This window comes from Bos grunniens, chromosome 24 (assembly GCF_055505025.1).
Source record: "Bos grunniens cultivar Pamir isolate PY7600 chromosome 24, Bosgru_T2T1.0, whole genome shotgun sequence".
Lineage (NCBI taxonomy): Eukaryota > Metazoa > Chordata > Mammalia > Artiodactyla > Bovidae > Bos > Bos grunniens.
Genome location: NC_141188.1, coordinates 23,994,711 through 24,016,832, shown reverse-complemented (window position 1 = coordinate 24,016,832; position 22,122 = coordinate 23,994,711). Strand labels below are relative to the sequence as shown.

At 39.6% G+C, this 22,122-nt stretch overlaps 1 protein-coding gene across 40 annotated transcripts in view; it reads left to right on the top strand.

The window, feature by feature from the left end:
* Nucleotides 1-22,122, top strand: part of DTNA (dystrobrevin alpha) — a 456,419-nt gene that overhangs the window by 174,504 nt on the left and 259,793 nt on the right. The window contains exon 2 of one of the 40 annotated variants that reach the window (XM_086372783.1): nt 21,111-21,169. The exons of the other annotated variants lie outside the window; for them this stretch is intronic. The gene's annotated coding sequence lies outside the window, so the exon portion shown is untranslated. The remainder of the gene's footprint in view (nt 1-21,110; nt 21,170-22,122) is intronic. 40 annotated transcript variants of the gene reach the window in all.

Sequence of the window (22,122 nt, the reverse complement as noted above, 5' to 3'; positions counted from 1 at the left end):
GTTGCAGAATGTGGGATCTAGTTCCCTGATTAGAAATCGAACCCAGGTCCCCTACATTAGGAGTGTGGAGTCAGCCACTGGACCACCGAGGAAGCCCCCCTAGAACCACTTACTTTTATCTTATTTTGTTTATGTCTTATTTCTACAAGAATCACTCTCAAATGATAGTAGCTCATCTCTAGCTCCTGAATTTAAACACCGTATGGCAAGAGAGTCCTCAAACATGTACTAATGAGTTTGGATTGTGTCTTTAATGAAACCCATTTTGTCTGTATTGTTCTCTGCAGAAGTTTTGTATATTCACTGAGTGAACCAGAAATGCTGGCATCAATATCTCCAAGATCCACAGTTTCACTGATTAGGTCATTGGCCAGAAATATCTGACCGTTACCCCAATTTTGTCCATATTTTAGATTAAATGATGGGGGCTGTCTTTTTTAAAACTGGGATTACGTTTTCTGCTCTACATTTTTGACTCAGTTGCCAATGTTAAATCTTAATAAAAATATGTAATGCACAATCATCAGGTCGTGTATTCCTCCAAAACATGATTTGTTAAATTCCCATTCATCATTAAGCATCATCTTTATATAAGGCATTTTGTGTGTGTGTGTGTGTATATATATATCTCCCTGGTAGCTCAGTGGTAAATAATCTGCCTGCAACACAGGAGACCTAAGTTCGATTCCTGGGGGTCAGGAAGATCCCCTGAAGGAAGGCATGGCAACCCACTCCAGTATTCTTGCCTGGAGAATCCCCATGGACAGAGGAGCCTGGTGGGCTACATTACAGTCCATGAGGTCACAAAGAGTCAGACACGACTGAAGCGACTGAGCACAGATTAAACAGAGAGGTTATATAACTGTAAACATTGTACACTCATGTCACCCAAGCCTATAATGCGTGAACAAAACGCTACAGCTCATCAAATAGTGTATCTTTCTTCAACTGTATATTAGATTTTCTTCTCTAGATTCTCTATCACTTTTATGATGGCTAATGTGATTATGGGGGATAATAGAAAATAGGAATAACAGACATTCAGAATCCACAAATAAGCCAAACCTCATTTGAGTAAGTGGTTTCTGCCTTCCCTCCCTAGATTGTCAGTCCATTGATGTCTTTTCATTATCCTATTTGAGGCTTCCCAGCTGGTGCAGTAGTAAAGAATCTGCCTGCCAGTGTAGGAGATGTGGGTTCGATCCCTGGGTTGGGAAGATCCCCTGGAGGATGGAATAGCAGCCCACTCCAGTATTCTTGCCTGGAGAATCCCACCGACACAGGAGTCTGGCCAGCTAGAGTCCACGAGGTTGCAAAGAGTCAGACACGACATAGCAATGGAGCACACACACATTCTCCTGTTCATCCTCAAGCAGAGTTCTTAATAAGCAATGGAAATACAGATCGACTAAAACTACAGAGAAAGAAAGATTAGAGGATCCAAACAGCCACAGAGCTGAATGATTCATGGAACACGATTTGGAGGTGAAAGTACTATGATCCAAAGGATATTTTTGTGAATGTTAATTATTTACATCTATTTACATTATTTAAATGTTAAATATTTACAGATATTTATAATCTCTGTATTTATTAGCTGAGGTATGTAGAGAATAAAATTACATGGCAGTTAATGAAATAATGTTTTTAACATTCCAGCTTAAGCATGGTCATCATTTCAAAAGACTTTCTGGAATGACAGACTCTGAAATGTATCCTAAACCCTACCAGGGAGCTAAAAGGCTCTCCCAGGATTTACTGTCACTTGAACATCTCTAACTTTATTTTCAAGTTGTAGGTTTGGTTTAGTCACTCTTGTTTTGTCTACTGGTGATCATCAAGAGTATTCTAGAAATACACGATTTGGCACCTCATTTTAAAACCGTATGAAAAGTGTGAGCAAAAGAAAACCATCATTTGTCGTTCACTTCAACCCGTCTTTTTTTCTTCAGCCTAATATGGATATAAAATGTATCTGGCATTAGTGTTTCCTAGCATGGCTGAAGCTTGCCAAACTGTTTGGACCCGTGCACAATGAATCCTTTATTCAGTAAATATAAAAAGACATACACTTCAGAACAGCTCATCACATTCCTTCTAATGTTGCTTGTGAATATTTTAATATATGCTAAGTATTTGAATTTATTTTCAAAATGGTAAATTCATTCTTTAAATTGTTGCCCTTTAGGAGTTTTTAGTATGTATTTGGGAGGTTGTGAACTGGATGTGCTAATTATGATCACTTTCACACTGGATGAAAATTCAATATTTTCCTGAGTTTCTCAAACTTATGTATTAATGGCTTTTTGACATCACGTAGGAGTTATCTCAGAAATAGAGATTATTGTGAAGCCCAAGCTCTTGCCTGTAGATACTGATTCTGGAAGACCTTTGGAGATTTTCACATTGTGTGAAGACCTTAGTTAAATGAATGGTGTGATTTTTTTTGTTGGGTTTATTATCCTCAATATTAAGCACTTGGAGGAAACCCTGGATGTACCTGGTAGGTAGTGCTTTTTACTGCTAATTAGATTTGCATGTGGTTTCTGAGTCTGTTCAGAAAACTGGCAAAGGTTGAGAGTGTTATTAATCCCACTCTGCAGTGTGGGCAGGTAATTGAGAATTACTGTTGACTGCAAGAAGAGGAGAACTACTTTAGGCTTTGTTAAAGGGATATTAACTGTAGGAATATAGCAGACCCTCTCCATTCCAGCTACCTCTGGCCTTCTCTAGGAAATACATGCAGTATTCACAATGGGGACAATGCACTGTAGCCTCGTTGGTTGCGTGCATGTGCGCTCAGTTGTTCCCGTCGTGTCTGACTTTGTGCAACCCTATAGACTTATAGCCCTCCAGGCTCCACTGTCCATGGGATTCTCTAGGCAAGAATACTAGAGTGGGTTGCCATGCCCTCCTCCAGGGGATCTTCTCCACTCAGGAATGGAACCTGTATCTCATTTGTCTCCTGCATTGCAGACAGACTCTATACTCACTAAGCCACCTGGGAAACCCAAGGCCCCTTTGTTTAATATCCCAATATTCTAATGTTTTTAGAATAGTCACATATATAACAAATTCATTAGTAGTAATATTTGCCATTATTACAAATAAAGCTCCAGATTTCTCCTTCATGTAGTTCGGTTTGAATAAGTGTTCTTAGTGGCTTTCTTCCATGTGATGATTCAGGGAACCAGGCCCATTTCATATTAGAGTTCTTCTGTCCTCTTAAATTAGAGTCCTCTGTTTCCAGCCAACGGGAGTGCAAACAAAAAGCTTGAATGAGCACATAAAGCCTTACGAGATAGGGCTTCACTTTTGTTCACATCCCATTAGCTAAAACTTAACCATGTGTTTAAAGTGAAAGGAAGTCTGGGAAATGTAATAAGCTGTGTTCCCAAGGAAGAAGAGAACACTAGTGGTCTTTGCCACACCCACAATTTCATATGTTTCTTAAAGTGAAAGAAAGCACCAACTACTGGGGACAGGCTTCTAGGGCTAGCTTTATCAGTATGGAATTGTGAAACATTTAATAGGCAATAACCTCTTTACACATATGCAATATGACACCACGCTCATGGCAGAAAGTGAAGAGGAACTAAAAAGCCTCTTGATGAAAGTGAAAGAGGAGAGTGAAAAAGTTGGCTTAAAGCTGAACATTCAGAAAACGAAGATCATGGCATCTGGTCCCATCACTTCATGGGAAATAGATGGGGAAACAGTGGAAACAGTGTCAGACTTTATTTTTGGGGGCTCCAAAATCACTGCAGATGGTGACTGCAGCCATGAAATTAAAAGACGCATACTCCTTGGAAGATAAGTTATGACCAACCTAGATAACCTAGATAGCATATTGAAAAGCAGAGACATTACTTTGCCAACAAAGGTCCGTCTTGTCAAAGCTATGGTTTTTCCTGCGGTCATGTATGGATGTGAGATTTGGACTGTGAAGAAAGCTGAGCGCCAAAGAATGGATGCTTTTGAACTGTGGTGTTGGAGAAGACTCTTGAGAGTCCCTTGGACTGCAAGGAGATCCAACCAGTCCATTCTGAAGGAGATCAGCCCTGGGATTTCTTTGGAGGGAATGATGCTAAAGCTGAAGCTCCAGTACTTTGGCCACCTCATGTGAAGAGTTGACTCATTGGAAAAGACTCGGATGCTGGGAGGGATTGGGGGCAAGAGGAGAAGGGGACGACAGAGGATGAAATGGTTGGATGGCATCACTGACTCGATGGACGTGAGTCTGAGTGAACTCCGGGAGTTGGTGATGGACAGGGAGGCCTGGGGTGCTGCGATTCATGGGGTCGCGAAGAGTCAGACACAACTGAGCTACTGAACTAAACTGAACCTGTTTACCTTTTGTATTATTTGGCCTCATAGAGGTCACAGTCTAAAATAAAAGATTTTCTTGGTGGTGCTGTTTAATCACTAAGTCATGTCCAGCTCTTTTACGACCCCATGAACTGTATCCCTCCAGGCTCCGCTGTCCATGGGATTTTCCCAGGCAAGAATACTAGAGTGGGTTGCCGTTTCCTTCTCCAGGGGATCTTCCCAACACAGAGATCAAACCTGTATTTCCTGCATTGGCAGGCAGATTCTTTACCACTGAGCCACCAGGGAAGCTCCAAAGACAAGATAGACATCAAATAAACAGGCTATTTGTACAGTTACAAAGTGATATAGCTCCATGAGAGCATGGACTATGCCTCCATGGCTCCTAAAACAGTGCTTGGTGCATAGTAGACACTCAGCAATAATTGTTGAATAAATGCATGCCTAAAGGCATGAACAAATGAATGAAACTATATGATGGAAACAAATAGAGGCTATGGAAAAAAGCAGTAGGGTAAACTAAATTCTTTGAAGCCATCAGAGGAAGCTCCTTCTGAGGTAATAACATTGTCAATGAAACCTGAAGGATGAGTCCAGTTCAGTCACTCAGTCATGTCCGACTCTTTGCGATACCATAAACCACAGCACGCCAGGCCTCCCTGTCCATCACCAACTCCCAGAGTCCACCCAAACCCATGTCCATCGAGTCGGTGCTGCCACCCAACCATCTCATCCTCTGTCGTCCCCTTCTCCTCCTGCCCTCAATCTTTCCCAGCATCAGGGTCTTTTCAAATGAGTCAGCTCTCTGCATCAGGTGGCCAAAGTATTGAAGTTTCAGCTTCAGCATCAGTCCCTCCATTGAACACCCAGGACTGATCTCCTTTAGGATGGACTGGTTGGATCTCCTTGCAGTCCAAGGGACTCTCAAGAGTCTTCTCCAACACCACAGTTCAAAAGCATCAATTCTTCGGTGCTCAGCTTTCTTTATAGTCCAACTCTCACATCCATACATGACTACTGGAAAAACAATAGCCTTGACTAGACGGACCTTTGTTGGCAAAGTAATGTCTCTGCTTTTTAATATGCTATCTAGGTTGGTCATAACTTTCCTTTCAAAGAGCAAGCATCTATTAATTCCATGGCTGCAATCACCATCCTCAGTGATTTTGGAGCCCCAAAAAATAAAGTCAGCCACTGTTTCCACATCTATTTGCCATGAAGTGATGGGACTGGATGCCATAATCTTAGTTTTCTGAATGTTGAGCTTTAAGCCAACTTTTTCACTTTCCTCTTTCACTTTTATCAAGAGGCCCTTTAGTTCTTCACTTTCTGTCATAAGGGTGGTGCTGTTTGCATATCTGAGATTATTGATATTCCTCCCAGCAATCTTGATTCCAGCTTGTGCTTCCTCCAGCCCAGTGTTTCTCATTATGTTCTCTGCATATAAGTTAAATATGCGGGGTGACAATATACAGCCTTGACGTACTCCTTTTCCTATTTGGAGCCAGTCTGTTGTTCCATGTCCAGTTCTAACTGTTGCTTCCTGACCTGCATACAGATTTCTCAAGAGGCAGGTCAGGTGGTCTGGTATTCCCATCTCTTTCAGAATTTTCCACAGTTTATTGTGATCCACACAGTCAAAGGCCCTGGCATAGTCAGTAAAGCAGAAAGAGATGTGTTTTTGAAACTCTCTTGCTTTTTTGATGATCCAGCAGATGTTGGCAATTTGATCTCTGGTTCCTCTGCCTTTTCTAAAACCAGCTTGAACATCTGGAAGTTGTTCATGGTTCACATATTGCTGAAGCCTGGCTTGGAGAATTTTGAGCATTACTTTACTAGCATGTGAGATGAGTGCAATTGTGCGGTAGTTTGAGCATTCTTTGGCATTGCCTTTCTTTGGGACTGGAGTGAAAACTGACCTTTTCCAGTCCTGTGGCCACTGCTGAGTGTTCCAAATTTGCTGGCATAATGAGTGCAGCACTTTCACAGCATCATCTTCCGGGATTTGAAATAGCTCAGCTGGAATTCCATCACTTCCACTAGCTTTGTTTCATAGTGATGCTTCCTAAGGCCCACCTGACTTCACATTCTAGGATGTCCAGATCTAGGTGAGTGTAAGTTATCACATGAGTGTGAGTGAAGAATGAGTAAAATTTAGCAAAGAGAAGAGTTAGGTGTTAGACACATTTTTGCAGATCGGGAAAACATCAGGTTCAAAGGATCTGTTTTGATACATTCAAGAGCACAAAAAAGGCTAACGTAACAGGTATGCAGAGGAACTGGGTGGTTATGGTTCAAGTTGGACTAGAAAAGTAGGCGAAGACTGTACCAATCAAGGTGCCTGTAATATGTTCAGCCTTTTTGCTCTTTTCTGCAGGCACAATGAAAAGCCAGTGAGAAGGATCCTGAAGGAAAAGGATTGATGTGATCATATGTTCACTTTAAGAGAGCATTCCTACTTTCTGTGAAGAATGAATTGGAATAAGAGTGGAAGTAGAAAGTCTAGGAAGCTATTTCATTTGTATTATTTTTAATTCTTATTAAAACATAGTTGATTTACAATGTTGTGTTAGTTTCACGTGTCCAGCAAAGTGTTTCAGTTATACATATAAGCATATGTGTTCTTTTTTGATTCTTTCCATTATAGGTCATTAAAGATATTACGTTTAGTTCCCTTGTTGGTTATTTAAATATAGTAGTGTGTATATTTTAATCCCACACTCTTAATTAGCTCCTCCTCCTCCTCTCCTTCTCCTTTTATACATACGAAATATTACTCAGCCATTAAAAAAGAATGAAGCAATGCTGTTTGCAGCAACATGGGTGGGCCTAGAGATTATTGTACTCAGTGAAGTAAGTCAGACAGAAAAAGACAAATGTCATATGATATTGCTTATATTTGGAATGTAAAAAAAATGATACAAATGAACTTATTTACAAAACAGATATTGTCTCAGAGACATAGAAAATAAACTTATGGTTACCAAAGGAGGCTATTTCAAATCATCCAAATAAAATGACTAAACCGGCAGTGGTTTAGAACAAGATGGAGGCAGAATAGATGGAAGGACTTGAAACACATGTTTTGGGTAAGAGGGAGATTGGAGCAGAAGGACACTGGCAGCAATTGAATTTTCTGGTTCTGTTCTGAATGCTTATTCTCTTTGAAATGCCCTTACAAAGACTATACTACTGGTGGCTGAGACAGTAAAGAATCTGCCTGTAATGCAGGAGACACGGGTTTGATCCCTGGGCTGGGAAGATCCCCTGGAGAAGGGAATGGCAGTATTCTTGCCTGGAGAATCCTATGGCCAGAGGAGCCTGGCAGGCTATATAGTACATGGGTCGAAAAGAGTTGGACACAACTGAGCAACTAACACTTTCACTTTCACTACTCAATGTAGACCTTTCAAAATATTTAGTTTTGCTCCTTTCAGATATTTTTAGAAGTTTTATCCCAACACAGAAGATATGCTTAAAGATCAGTCAAATAATTGACATTTAAAGTTTGGCCAAATTCTTGAGGTTCTTCAAAACTCACTCTAGACTATGTTCTAATTCCGTTTCTCTTTGTCTTCAAGAAATTAATTAGACAAATTACATAATTAAAGTGGAGGACTTTTTATTTTTGTGTGTGTTTATATGTGTGTGTGAATGTATCTTTGGGGTCCAAATATTTTACCCATAAAAACTTTTTAAAGGTAAATTTTGGACCATCTTTAGTATCTTCTTAACGTGGTACTGTGTGTTTTGGTATAATTTTTCAATTTAATGTCTTAGGAAGTAATCCACATATGGTAATAGTGTTTAATCTTTATCCTTGAAGCTAGTGTTCTCCTATTTCAGAGTCAGTTGTAATGGCCCAGGCCTTTATTAGAATTTCTTTGGAGATAAGAAGGCTCTGTACCGAGGACTGGAAATATGATGCTCCTGAATTCTGTTCTGCTCTTCTCCATTTCTCATTAGTTCTTGGCTTGCAAATTTATCTGTCTGTATTTATCATCTTGAATATGCACATCATAGTGATTTCCCAGACAGTGTTTATCCATCAGCTTTTAAGACAATCTGGGCAAAGGTATATTATGATCTTAGGAATTGATGAGTCTGCAAATTGGCTTCTTCGCACATATAAGAATGGCTGTGAATCTTTAGCAGACTTCTTTCATGGATGTTATACACACAATCAGTGAAATACATCCAGTAGGTTCCCTGTCTCTAAAGATAGAGCCTCATTTCTGGGATTCTTCTGGCAGTGACTTTTACCTGTGTGAAATGTTTCCATTTTAAGTAATTTGAATAATTTTTACCCAAAATGTGCTGTTAGTGCTACAAATCCATGGATAAAATTCTTTGATGGCCTATTGATCTTTGGAGAGAACAAACTCAGAGACTAAGTGTGACTTCTACAAAGAAGTTTTTGCTCGTTTCTGCCAAGTACATGGATGTTTATAATCTCGCATTTTCATTTTGTATCTGATGTGATAGTCTTTACTTTTCTCTTTGACAAATGTCCCATTGTGTATAAAAACACTTTTCCAATACTCTTTAAAGACATTTCTTTGTTTTTCCCCTGCTCTTTCCTGTCATGTAGATACCTTACTCCAAGATTGTGCTGTAAGTAATCCAAAGCAACCATAGGAAATTGAAAAATCTTGTAAATTGACTTTGTTGTCTTGACACTAGCTTGTATGTGAAGGTAGGCTAGGAATATAAAAATCACATAAAGTTTGCTTTCAGATTCCACGGTGCGTTTTATAAATCCAGTCAGGTATTTGATTACTTCACTTATCTCAAAACTGGTATTTCTCACTCTTCCAAAAAAAAATAGTAGGGTGCAAGGCTCAAAGTTTTAGATAAGGTTAATTACACAGGAGAATTTGAGAGTCAAAGGAGTCTTACATTTTTTAAAAGATTCCCCACTGCCCAGCACAGCCAAGCCAAATCTCAGATTACATTGTATTCTGGCCCTTGGAACACAAAGCGAACATCCTCGCGTCCTAAAAGCAAAGTGTTTGAAGAGAAGTCGACCTTCCAAGCACCTGAATTTACTGCCAAAGCACTAAAAATGAACTACAAGCAGAAAAACTGAGTCAGATGAACTCTTCATTCTATGTCAAGGGTGAAGGTCCAGTTCCATGAGTCAAGAGAAAACAGTGAAAGAGGTGTGTGGGTGTGTGTTGTTTTCCCCACTTGTGCACACCTGCTCTGCTCCTGCACTGCCCTTGGGACACGGTCTTTTTATAGTAATGGTGGTAATTAGATGCTCTTTCCTTTTTAGATCCTCTTAATCATCTTTGGGGTTTGGAGCCAATGTCTCTACCTCAAAATAGAATGAAAATTCAGGTTCTTACTTAGCCTGTGGCACTCCTGGTCACTCCTAGTATTCAGTGAATATTTATAGAGTTTGGAGACAGACACTTTACCAGGCCTACATGAAAAAGCTGCTACAATTGAGTATTTATGAATATCTGTTCTATTGTCAGTAAAGAGCACAAAGTTAGTGCATTGAATCAGACTCTTGGGTCTGTTAAAAACATGGTTTTTTTTTTTTTTCCTTCTGTTACAGTGATACCAGGAGATGTGTTATGAAAGAATGTAGTTATTCTTCTTACTATCAGATTAAGAATTTGCCTCTAAATCCTAATGTCCATTAGTAATTTATTACAACTCCAGGATTTATGAGTCATTAGAATGTTTAAAAATTGCATTCCATTTTCAACCTAGTCCTCATAATATTGAATACATCTTATGGGTCTTAAACCTTTCTGAAGTTTCAGTGAATTTCCAGTGGATAAGTTTGTTATTATCTTTTCCAGATCATTCAAAGCTTTTACACTTCAGATCTTCTTTTTAATACTCTGTATTTTCTAATCTGTCTTTATTCAGGTACCTCCCAATTCTCTTTAGATATTTCATATATTATCTCGGGAGCTGTGGTAGCAAGAACTACAAATAGTACAGTGTTTTTGTAAAGTGGTCAGATTTTTTTATGCAAAATTGTATTAATGATTTCATTTCCTTATTGCCTTCCTCATAAGACCACTCTGAGGACTAATGAGATAATGCTTAGAAAGTAATTAACACAATGCTTGGCATGGTAAGCAGTCAATGTTCATTGTTGCTATTGAATTTTTATGACATTTTAATGACCATACACCATGGCCAGCCACTTTTATTTTTTAAAGCCTGAGTTCCCCTGATCCAATAATATGGGATATACTCCAGTCAGATGAACATTCCTAGCACTCATGTCTGGACTTGACGGTTTCATTCACTCAACAAATTCATTTAATGAGTATTATAGAAATTGAGCTAAGTCCTGGGACTCCAGCTCCCAGATACAAGGTCTCTGTATTGGAAGAGCCTACTACAAACAGGGAAGACTGACAATGGACAGGCAGTTACAATAAGGCACCAGGTGAGGTACAGGATCAAAGGGACAGCATAGAAATGGGAGCCAGCCTGGTCCAGAGAGCAGGTAGGCTTCCTGGAAGAAGTGATGGTAAAGCTGAGACCTAGGGGTAAGTAAGAGTTAGCCAGACAGAGGGGGCAGAAGAAGGACAAAAATGGAAAGATTACCAGAAGGGAAAATACATGTAGTACTAGGAGATGAAAAAAAATGCTATTTATTGAGGAACTGAATAAAGCCCTGTATGAATGGAGAGTGGAGTAACAGAGAAAGCTGGAGACGTGGGAAGGCACCAGATCTCAGAAAGCCCTGGGATTTAGGTCAAGGAGTTTGGACTGTGTCTTGCAGTAGCTGTGAAACTGTCAGTGGTCATTCATCTAATACCATCCAGCAGCCTTGACTAGATTCTGTGTGATTTAGCCCCATGCTTTTTTGTTGCTGTTTTTGGTTTGGTGGATATTTTCCTTCTTTTTTTTTTTTAAAGTTGAAATATAGTTGATTTATAATGTGTTAGCTTCAGGTGTATAGTAAAATGATTTAGTTATACATGCCCACTCACATATATGTGTTATAGATATATCATTTTTCAGATTCTTTTGCATTATAGATTACTACAAGATATTGAGTAGATTTCCCAGTGCTATACAATAGGTCCTTGTTTATCTGTCTTAAATATAGTAGTGTGTGCATGCATGCTAAGTCGCTTCAGTCGTGTCCAACTCTTTGCAACCTTATGGACTGTAGCCCGCCAGGCTCCTCTGTCTATGGGAATTCTCCAGGCAAGAATACTGGAGTGGGTGGCCATGCCCTCCTCCAGGGGATCTTCCCAACCCGGGGATCGAACCTGCGTCTCATGTCTCCTGCTTTGGCAGGCAGGTTATTTACCACTAGTGCCGCCTGGGAAGCCCCATATATAGTAGTATGTATACGTTAATCCCAATGTATTAAATATGTATTAAATACATCCCAACATATTGTGTTCTGTGTTTGTGGGTCTGTTTCTGTTTCATAGATAGGTTCATGTCATATTTTAGATTCCACCTAGAAGCAATATCATCTGATATTTGCCTTCCTCTGCCTGACTTACTACACTTAATGAGATCATCTCTAGGTCCAGCTCCAATGTTCTGAAGCCCCGTTCCTATTTGTTTCCCCTACATAATCCTGCCCACTGTCCTAGATGCTCCAATGTTCGCTTATTTCCTTGACTAAAATGTCCTTCCTCTAATTCTGCACTTCAGTTCAAGAATCGTCTGTCGATAACTGGTGTGTGCCAGGCACTGTGCCCCTTCATCCCTCCAATATCTTTTTATTCATTCATTTATTAATCCTATAAGTGTTCATAAGCACCAGCGTGTAGAGGGAGCCATGCCATGTTTATTTTTCTAAGCACCAGGCACCATGCTATGTCTTTTTAAAAATATTAATTTATTCATGGCTGTGCTTGGGTCTTGTTGCTGCATGCGGGCTCCTCATGTTGCAGTGTGTGCGCTTCTCATTGCAGCGGCTTCTCTTGTTGGGAGCACGGGATCTGGGCTTGCAGTCTCTGTAGCTGTGGCGCACAGTCTCAGCTGCCCCAGGCATGGGGAATCTTCCCAGAGCAGGGATCCAACCCATGTCCCCTGCACTGGCGGGTGGATTCTTAACCACTGGACCACCAGGGAAGTCCAGTGCTACCTTCAAATGACATTTCTTAGTGATGGCACACAACTGGACCAATCTCTTCCAGTTTTATTCATCCTCTTAAATCCAAATACCGTAAGTGCCTCTCTCCTCTGGCTCTTGGTGCTTTTGATGCTGCGTTACAGGTGATTCCTTCATGAGTCTGAGTAATGAGTAGTGTCTTTATTACTCTACAAGACCTCTATGCTACTGGGGACAGAGTCCAGGTCCAATTTATTATTGTATTTTCCAGAGTTCATAATTTTGTACCATGAGCTGTAGTGCTCATAATAAATACATAAATGCTGAATATGTTTTCTGAAAATGGATAAGAATAACCTTATTTTGGTACTTTCTAATGACCCACATTGTCAAGCAGAGCAATTAATTTTTTTTAAATGATTAAGCCTGAATCTAGAACAGTTACTCTAAAAAATATTGTTCCTTACAAGAGTCCAGGATTTACATCCAAACCCCATAAGTGGATAATATGTCATTAAGGGTTTCACGTGTAAAGTTCTTGACACTGTATACCCCCATGATCATTTCTGTACTCTACCTTTACTTATGCTTTTTGTATATTCTTATAATTGTATTCTATCAGAAAAGACAAAAATAAGAGTAAGCTTCCTACTTGTTGATTGCTAAAAATAAAATTCTTCCTGGCCTTACCTTTTCACTTTTATAGCTCTCTGCCTAGATTTACAGCTAGCATTTCTAGTGGTTACTGCTGCATTTTCTAGGCACACTAGTTGCACTTCTGGCAGGCTCTGTGATTCACAGAGAATGTTGGAGGTGTTTCCTGATTGTCTTCATGGCGAGTGCTGTAGTTGAGGCTTGATTCTCTCCAGTGAATTAATGGTTTGTTTGAATAAAAGGACAAGGAAAAACCACATAACCCTAAGGAATTTTAAAGTACCACTGTGGAATCCATGCTGGAATTCCAAATAGTTTTGAACTAAATACCCATGATAACATGTCTTCAGGTACATTGGCCACTTCAGTTTGCACTTCTATAGACTTGCTAATGCTGTTTGAGTTTTATCTGAAACTGTGTAAAAGGGTTGGAGGACTTTCCTTGTCAGGTATTAGAGGCTGTTTCAGGTATTTTCTAACACCAGCATTCGGAGTGTTACACAGAGAGGAAGTCTGGGTTAGGGAGGTGGCTCGGCAAGGGACTGTGGACTTAGTTATGGGCTTGGGTGGCCTCTGTCATTCACCTGGTTGGTGTACATAATTTTCTTTTTGTGATTGGACAGTGATCTTCCAGCTCGATATTCTCAAACAGCTGATACAACAGAGCTGCTGTGAATCGACAGGGAGGATGTTTTCACTTAGGAAATGACTCTGTACGAATGTAAATTGGTACAAACACTATGGAGAAGAGTATGTGTGTGTTAGTTGCTCAGTCATGCCCAACTCTTTGCGACCCCATGGACTGCAGCCCACCAGGCTCCTCTGTCCGTGGGATTTTCCAGGCAGGGATACTGGAGTGGTTTGCAATTTCCTTCTTCATGGAGAATAGTATAGAAGTTCCTTAGAAAACTAAGCCCCTTCCCTGGTGGCTCAGATGGTAAAGCGTCTGCCTGTAGTGCAGGAAACCCGGGTTCGATCACTGGGTTGGGAAGATGGCCTGGAGAAGGATATGGCAACCCACTCCAGTCAGTACTCTTGCCTGGAAAATTCCATGGACTGAGGAGCTTGGTAGGCCTACAGTCCACGGGGTCACAAAGAGTCAGACACGACTGAGAAACTTCACTTTAGAAAACTAAAAGTAAAGTTACCATATGATCCAGCAATCCCACTCCTGGGCATATATCCAGAAAAGGTAAAAGTTCTAATTGAAAAGATACATGTACCCCAGTGTTCATAGTAGTACTGTTTACAATAGCCAAGACATGAAGGTAACCTAAGTGTCCGTCAACAAATGAATGGATAAAGAGGGTGTTGATTATATATATACACATATGTATATGTGTGTGAATATATATATATATATATATAATGGAATATTACTCAGCCATAAAAAAGAATGAAATAATGCCATTTGCAGCAAACATGGATGGACTCAGAGATGATCATACTAAGTGAAACGGAGAAGACAAATGATACCACTTAAATGTGGAATCTAAAAAATGATACAAATGAACTTATTAACAAAACAGAAATACTCACAGACTGAGAAAACAAGCTTAGGTTTACCAGGGAAAGGAGGGGATGGATAAATTAGAGATTTGGGATTAACTGATACACACTACTCTGTGTAAAACAGAAAAACAGTAAGGACCTACTGTATGGCACAGAGATCTGTAAGTTTAGTATCTTGTAATAATCTATAATAGAAAAGAATCTGAAGAAGAATATATATATATATTATATATATATATATAATATATAGAGCTGAATCACTTTGGTGTATACCTAAAACACTGTAAATCAACTATCCGTTCAGTTCGGTTCAGTCGCTCAGTCGTGTCCGACTCTTTGCGACCCCATGAATCACAGCACGCCAGGCCTCCCTGCCCATCACCATCTCCCGGAGTTCACTCAGACTCACGTCCATCGAGTCGGTGATGCCATCCAGCCATCTCATCCTCTGTCGTCCCCTTCTTAAACTCTTAGATATAGAAACAGACTTGTGCGTTTTGCCAGTTCAGCTGTTTTTTCCCTTATATTTTCATGTTTTATCATAGAAATTTTTCACAGTTAATTTCTAAAAATATTCAAAGGGTCACTACTCTGGTTAAATTGTATTCTCTTTCCTATAAGTACTATTGCTATTAATAAATATTAATAAGTATACTATTATTATTAATAAATTCTAATGGGTAAATTTTTCTGAAAGTTAGATTGCCTGAGTATTTCTCTAAGAACTTGGTGCATTTGAATACAATAAAACTCTTGTTTTGTTGGAGTGTGAATAGGCCAGTCTTTCCAGGTGTCTTTAAAATGTGCCATGGAGTAGATAGACTCTCTGGGGAAAAAGTCAATATTTATATATACAAAAAAATTAAGCTGTCAACTTACCTTATTCTTAAACCTATCAACTTTGCATTCTGTCCTTAAGCGAGCAGACAATGGATGCTTCACACAAACACCCTACACACACTTGTGCACACATGCACGTGTGCTTATGCACATGCTCACAGTCCTATTTAATTGTTGACTGTTTCTCTTGCTGCAGATGAAAGAACTAAGTTATACAAATGGACTTGATGGCCTTGACCTTAATTCTGTGCTTTAAGAAATCGCATTACAGGATGGCTTTATATCATTGTCAAATTTTTAAACAGTTAATAAATTCCTTTTATAAAGCTGTAGTTATAAATTCCTTTTATTTCTTTAATTAGACATATCTCAGTCATGAGTTCATTTCCAATTTTAGTTGCTAAACACAGACTGTCAATCCTAGAAAAGGTGAAGTAAGTCATTCATTAAAGCAGTTCATCATGGTGAAGCCAGTGAAAGCTATATACTCTGTTTTTGTCTGTTTTATTGAAACGCAGTTGATTGACAATGTTTCAGGTGTACAGCAAAAGTGATTCAGTTATACAGATAGGTAACATAAAATAATGTATCTCTCTATATATTCTTTCTCATATCCCTTACCATTATAGGTTATTACAAGATATTGAATAGAGTTCCCTGTGCTGTGTCCTTGTGGTTATTCTATTTTATATATAGTAGTATGTATATGATAATCCTTGATTTATCCACAAGTTTATTTTCTATGACTGTGAATCTATTTCTATTTTGTAAATAAAATTTGTATTGTTTTTTAAGATTCCACATATAAATGATATCATATGATGTTTGTCACACTTAGTATGATGATCTCTTTGTTCATCCATGTTCCTGCAAATGGCAATATTTCATTATTTACATGACTGGGTAACATTCTATTAAATACACCATATCTTCTTTGAAAGCTATATACTTTCAGTTTTATCTCTTGCTAAGAATCACATTTAGGAGAACAGAGGGGCTCATCTTACCTTTGCTGTCTGAGAATCGTGTCCTTTTTCTTCCTCTGATAATGGCAAGGCCATACTAAAAGGACTTGAGATAAGCTGTCAGTCTCCATTAACTCCTTTCTTCTGTGCTTCCAGGTCAGAGAGCAATCTGAGGTTGCTTTTAACCCCCATGTTGAAGTCTTCCAAGCCCTGCCAGTTTTCCCAAACCATATTTTACAGATGTCACAGCTGCTGTCAGTGGTGTTCAGTTCAGTTCAGTCGCTCAGTTGTGTCCAACTCTTTGCGACCCCATGGACCGCAGCACACCAGGCCTCCCTGTCCATCACCAACTCCCAGAGTTTACCAAAACTCATATCCATCGAGTTGGTGATGCCATCCAACCATCTCATCCTCTGTCGTCCCCTTCTCCTGCCTTCAATCTTCCCCAGTACCAAGGTCTTTTGAAATGAGTCAGCTCTTCACATCAGGTGGCCAAAGTATTGGAGTTTCGGCTTCAACATCAGTCCTTCCAATGAACACTCAGGACTGATCTTTAGGATAAACTGGTTGGGTCTCCTTATAGTCCAAGGGACTCTCAAGAGTCTTCTCCAACACCACAGTTCAAAAGCATCAATTCTTTGGTGCTCGGCTTTCTTTATAGTCCAACTCTCACATCCATACATGACTACTACTGGAAAAATTATAGCCTTGACTGGATGGTGGTTTTTCTTTATTTGGTTTCTCTGAAAGAGTAAACCCATGATATCTTAGAATATATAGGAATCCTTATTTTTGTTATGTTTCTTGGTAATAAAATCTAAAATAAAAGCAAGAGTAAATTCTAACTATTAGATGGTGAAGTGTTTTAACACTGTAATGCAGTTATCTAAAAGCTAAGTCAGCCTCTTTTATATAATCTTCCCATACCTATGGTCTTAACATCTTCTAAATCCCAACCATTGGTATCAGATTATATAAGATTGCTATGCTACAAATGCTACAAAGCTTCTCCTAGCTTGCCTAAACTTTTCTTGCTTTTGCATGCTTTCCAAATATAGTCAGTTTTTTTAATATTGCTCAGAAACACTTGTCAAGAACTTAGATTTAAAAAATGCAGTTGTCAGAAAGTTAAATGTGGTATGAATCCGGTTCCTTTCACTGTCCAAACTGGGAATATTTTTTTAAAATTAACCCAAATGGGTGGCAAAAGTATTTGTCTAGTTTTGATTTCTTATGAAAGTGTTCATATTTTACCACTTAATGTAACATTCAACTTTTTAAAGTAAGAAAGCATGCATATGAAAAATATCCGAAAAATTATTAAAATATAAATGTATTGATTTTCTTTAAAACATTTCTGTAACTTAGAATGAATGCACTAAATTTTGTATGGGCTTCCCCAGTGGCTCAGTGGTAAAGAATCAGCTAAAACTCAGGAGCTACAGGAGATACGGGTTTGATCCCTGTGTTGGGAAGATCCCCTGGAGAAGGAAATGGCAACCCCCCTCCAATATTCTTGCCCTGAAAATTCCAGGGACAGAGGAGACGGGTGGGCTACAGTTCATGGGGTCGCAAAGAGTCAGACACAACTTAGCAACTAAACAACAACAAAATTTTGTATATTATCAGTTTAGGGAAAGAAGAATACTAGAAAGAGATGTTAGGGGTGTATAATGAGCCATTCTCCAATAGAAGTCTCCCCAGAAACCTGTCTCAGTTTCTAAATTTGAAGGACAGAATTAGGTTGTTTATTTGAGAAGAAAAGGAGACATTGCATAGCTTTAAATGAAGAAACATTTAAGGAACTTCACCCTTTCTTCCAACAAGTTCAAGAACCAAGAACACCACCACCTTTTATTACTAGAAAAGACCCTTGGACAGTCTTTCACACTGGCCCATCTACCATCGATGAACCCTCTGCTCAGCTCTTTGTTTTCCAGCTGTGTTTATTAAAAATAAACTCGATAGTTGAAGTTAAAATGGATTAAAGAAGAATTTAAGGGTAAGAGATGAATGACTTTGGAACCCCAAATTGGCATCTGTTTGATTTGAGGCCTCCAAAGTCCTCAAAGTCTGGATTTTGCTTTTAATAAAATCCTTATTAAGTCAGAGTTCTATAGGCCAATGTGTTATGATCCAGTTTGGACAATCATAGTCAAATCCTTCTTGAGAGTGTCTATGTCTAAAACAGATCAGGAAGGTACAACCAGTTCATTTCTACAGAGGTCATTTCGTTCTTCTATAAGAGTGATGAGAAGGGACTTCCTGGTGGTCCAGTGGTCCAGACTGTGCTCTCCCATTGCAGAGGGCACGGGTTCGTTCCCTGGTCTGGAAGCTAAAATCCCATATGCTGCATAGCATGGCAAGAAAAAAAAAAAAAGAGTGATGAGAGGAAAAACATTTTCAGCATCTTTGGCTGTCCCTTTCAATCTTAGTAAAGTGACCATAATTAAATGAACTATGACAAATGCTCTTTAACCCCGGATCTAAAGTTGAGGTCAATTGGTGATTTAAGGTAGTATATCTTCCAGTGCTTTGAGTTACGTTGTACGATTCTTTAGTCTAGATCTCCATACCAACACCTCGAATAGAACTTTGAAGCTTGTCATTATTAAATGACCCACTACCGTGACGCCCTCCTTATCCCTTGCATGTGTGTATGTGTATATGTGTGTGTGTTTGTGTATCTGTGACTTCCCTGGTGGCTCAGATGGTAAAAGCATCTGCCTACAATGCAGGAGATATGGGTTTGATCCCAGGGTTGGGAAGATCCCTTGGAGAAGGAACCCACTCCAGTACTCTTGCCTGGAAAATCCCATGGATGGAGGAGCCTAGTAGGCTACAGTCCACGGGGTTGCAAAGAATCGGACACGACTGAGCGACTTCACTTTGACTTTCACTTTGTGTATCTGTATGAAAGAGACTGGAAGGAGATCAAATCAAATATCTTCTCAAGCAGCATTGTCCAGTTGAAATGTAGTGCAAGGTACACGTGTCATTTTCAATTGTCTAGTAGCCCCATTAAGAAATAAAAAGAAACAGGTGAAATTAGTATAAATATATTCCACATAGTCCAATATATCAGAAATACTATCATTTTAACATGTAAGCAGTAGAAGTTATCAACGAGAAACGGTTCATTATTTTTTGTTCTGTATCTCTGGACTCCAGTGTGTGTCTTACACATCCAACCCGTCTTCATCTGGATGGGGCACACGTGAACCGCTCAATGGTCACAAGTGGCTCTTGGATTGAACAGCCTAAAACATGACCCCCTCTTGAGCTCAAGAGTATCCCATTTGAAATACCAAGCTTCTGACATTTCAGCTCTCCATCTGAATCTTTTTCTCCATCGAAGACATCCATTTAGATAAATATGGCAATCCAGGTCCCAATGCAGGCACACCCAGGAACACACACGGGATCTCACATCGGAGCTTTAATCACACCTACCTGGATTTCCTTCTAATTAAACCTGAGAAATGAAATATTTCCCCCCTCCAGCGCTCTCTGAAGCGGCATGTGTACCTGTTATCTTGCACATTAATGGGTTACCGTATTTAGTGTTGTCAGAACTGCTGATTCATGGCCCTGCCGTTGCCCGCTGCCCCCCGGGTGATTGCTTGACAGCACGCCAATAGCAGCTGCCTCCAGCTTCTGAAAAGCTGACCTTGTAACAACAGCCACATTCTTTTGCTTGGTTTTGCTGACATCCTCTCAACTCAAAAACTGTTTTTAAAACAAAAGTATAATGAAGTACTGAGCTTCTAAAAGCAATTGTATTTCAGTTCATTAAATTATCTGAGTGTGTCAAGGAGGGGCAAACCAGCGAGGAAATGAATACACAGAGGGAACCATCCTTGAAAGTTGACATTTGAGCTAGAGGCATATAATACTCGGGAACAGGGTTTTAAGATAACGTGGGCATCCAAGTGAAACAAGGCTGTCACGGGATCTAGTTTTCAACTTTCTCAGGAACCTGTATTAGTTCCGTATTACTGAGCTATTTGAAATTCTGTTTAATTTTTTCAAAATTAATGTATCTCCTTCCCCACCCTAAAAATGCTTTCTTCAAGTTCAGCTTCTAAAGCAAAAGGATATAATGTGTTCTCCATTAATTAATAAATGAAAATTACTATCAAATTCTTAAAACAGGGATCAAATTAGGTGGTAACTACGAAGTACAACTCTAGCCAGTGGATAAGATGATGCTTCACATTGCATTCATCTGTAAACATACAGCACAATATATACCTTTCATCCAGCAGCTTGAACTGCTTGCCCTGCCTTTTGTTAGAGCACAACTTTTTTAGATTCTTTTCCTGGTGGCTAGATCTGAAACCCTTGTGCATTCTGTGTTAAGTCTTTACTCAGATTTCCCTACTCCTTCTTTCTGTCGCCCATTATCCCAGAGTCGAATATGATCTAACAGTAAAATTACCACGTGGTTCATATATCACATAAAATAGCTAAAGTCCGCTTTATTGATTTTAGGGAATTTCCAAAATATGAAAGTTTTCAATGAAAGAGTGGAGTGTTCAGCTAATTGTTATGGCACATTGTAACCACCAGAGGGCGATCAAGGCTCCTCTCTGTCCGCTGTTCCCACCCTTGCAAACCAGTGAGTGGTGACAGAGATGAGTGGAGGGCACTGTATATTGATCCATTAAATGCAAGGGAAATGAAATTGTGTCTTTGGAGAAATTCAAAATATGGTAGCCTGAAATCCTGCCAACGTGTTTTTTTATTGTTTTTAGTCGCCAAGTCGGGTCCGACTCTTTTGCGACCGCATGGACTGCCAGGATCCTCTATCCAGGTGATTTCTGAGGCAGAATACTGGAGTGGGTAGCCAGTACCTTCTCCAGGGGATCTTCCGGACCCAGGGATGGAACTCTCATCTCCTGAATTGGCAGGTGGATTCTTCACCATTGAGCCACCAGGGAAGCCTAAATTCAGTTACCTAACAGCATTTCTTGTAAAAATCTGGATTTCCACCCTGAATATGAAAATAAGAAGATATGACCGTCCTTAGTCCATGGTTGTACGTGGGACAACCAGAAGGCGCTGCTCGCTTTCAACAGGGCCCACTTCATTTCAGTTCCATCACTAACACCCTATGATTTTTTTCCCACATTGAGACCAAATAGCATGTGCCGCTTATAGTCAAGCTTGTATCATTGATTTCTTGTTGTTAAGAGCTGTTTCATTTTAGATTTTTTCTGTTCTACTCAGGTAAATATCAAAAGTGATCCTCTTATAATTACAAGGAAAATAAGAGAAAGCATACATCTTTGAAGCGGTAAAGCATATTCCTAAGAGTAAAATAGGCGGGTAGAATGTCCCTGGGTCTCCTTCACTAATACCCACCTTTCCCCCCCCCCATTTATTGATATTAGATGAATTTATGGGCTTAGAGTTTTCCAACACTCAAGAGTCTCTGCCAAATTCCTGTTGGTGAGAATGCAGCATACATGTTTTTACGTGTGCCTGTGCACACCTCACCCTTTATTGAGATAAATACAGACGTTCCCCCTTTTTTCCTTAGAGATTACTTACTTGAATTCAGTTTTCTCTACAAAGTGGTAAAATCTGGAGGACTGAGATTAGGACAAGAGCAAGTGTTGTAGGAAAGACATTGCTAAAGTGTTGGTTCCAGACCTTAGGCAAATGGGATTCCCGTGATTCCTTGTGATCTGACTTTCTGATCATAGTGTAACCTACTGGTAATACCCTGTTTCCCCATGTGGCTGTGGCAGGTGGCAGATCAGG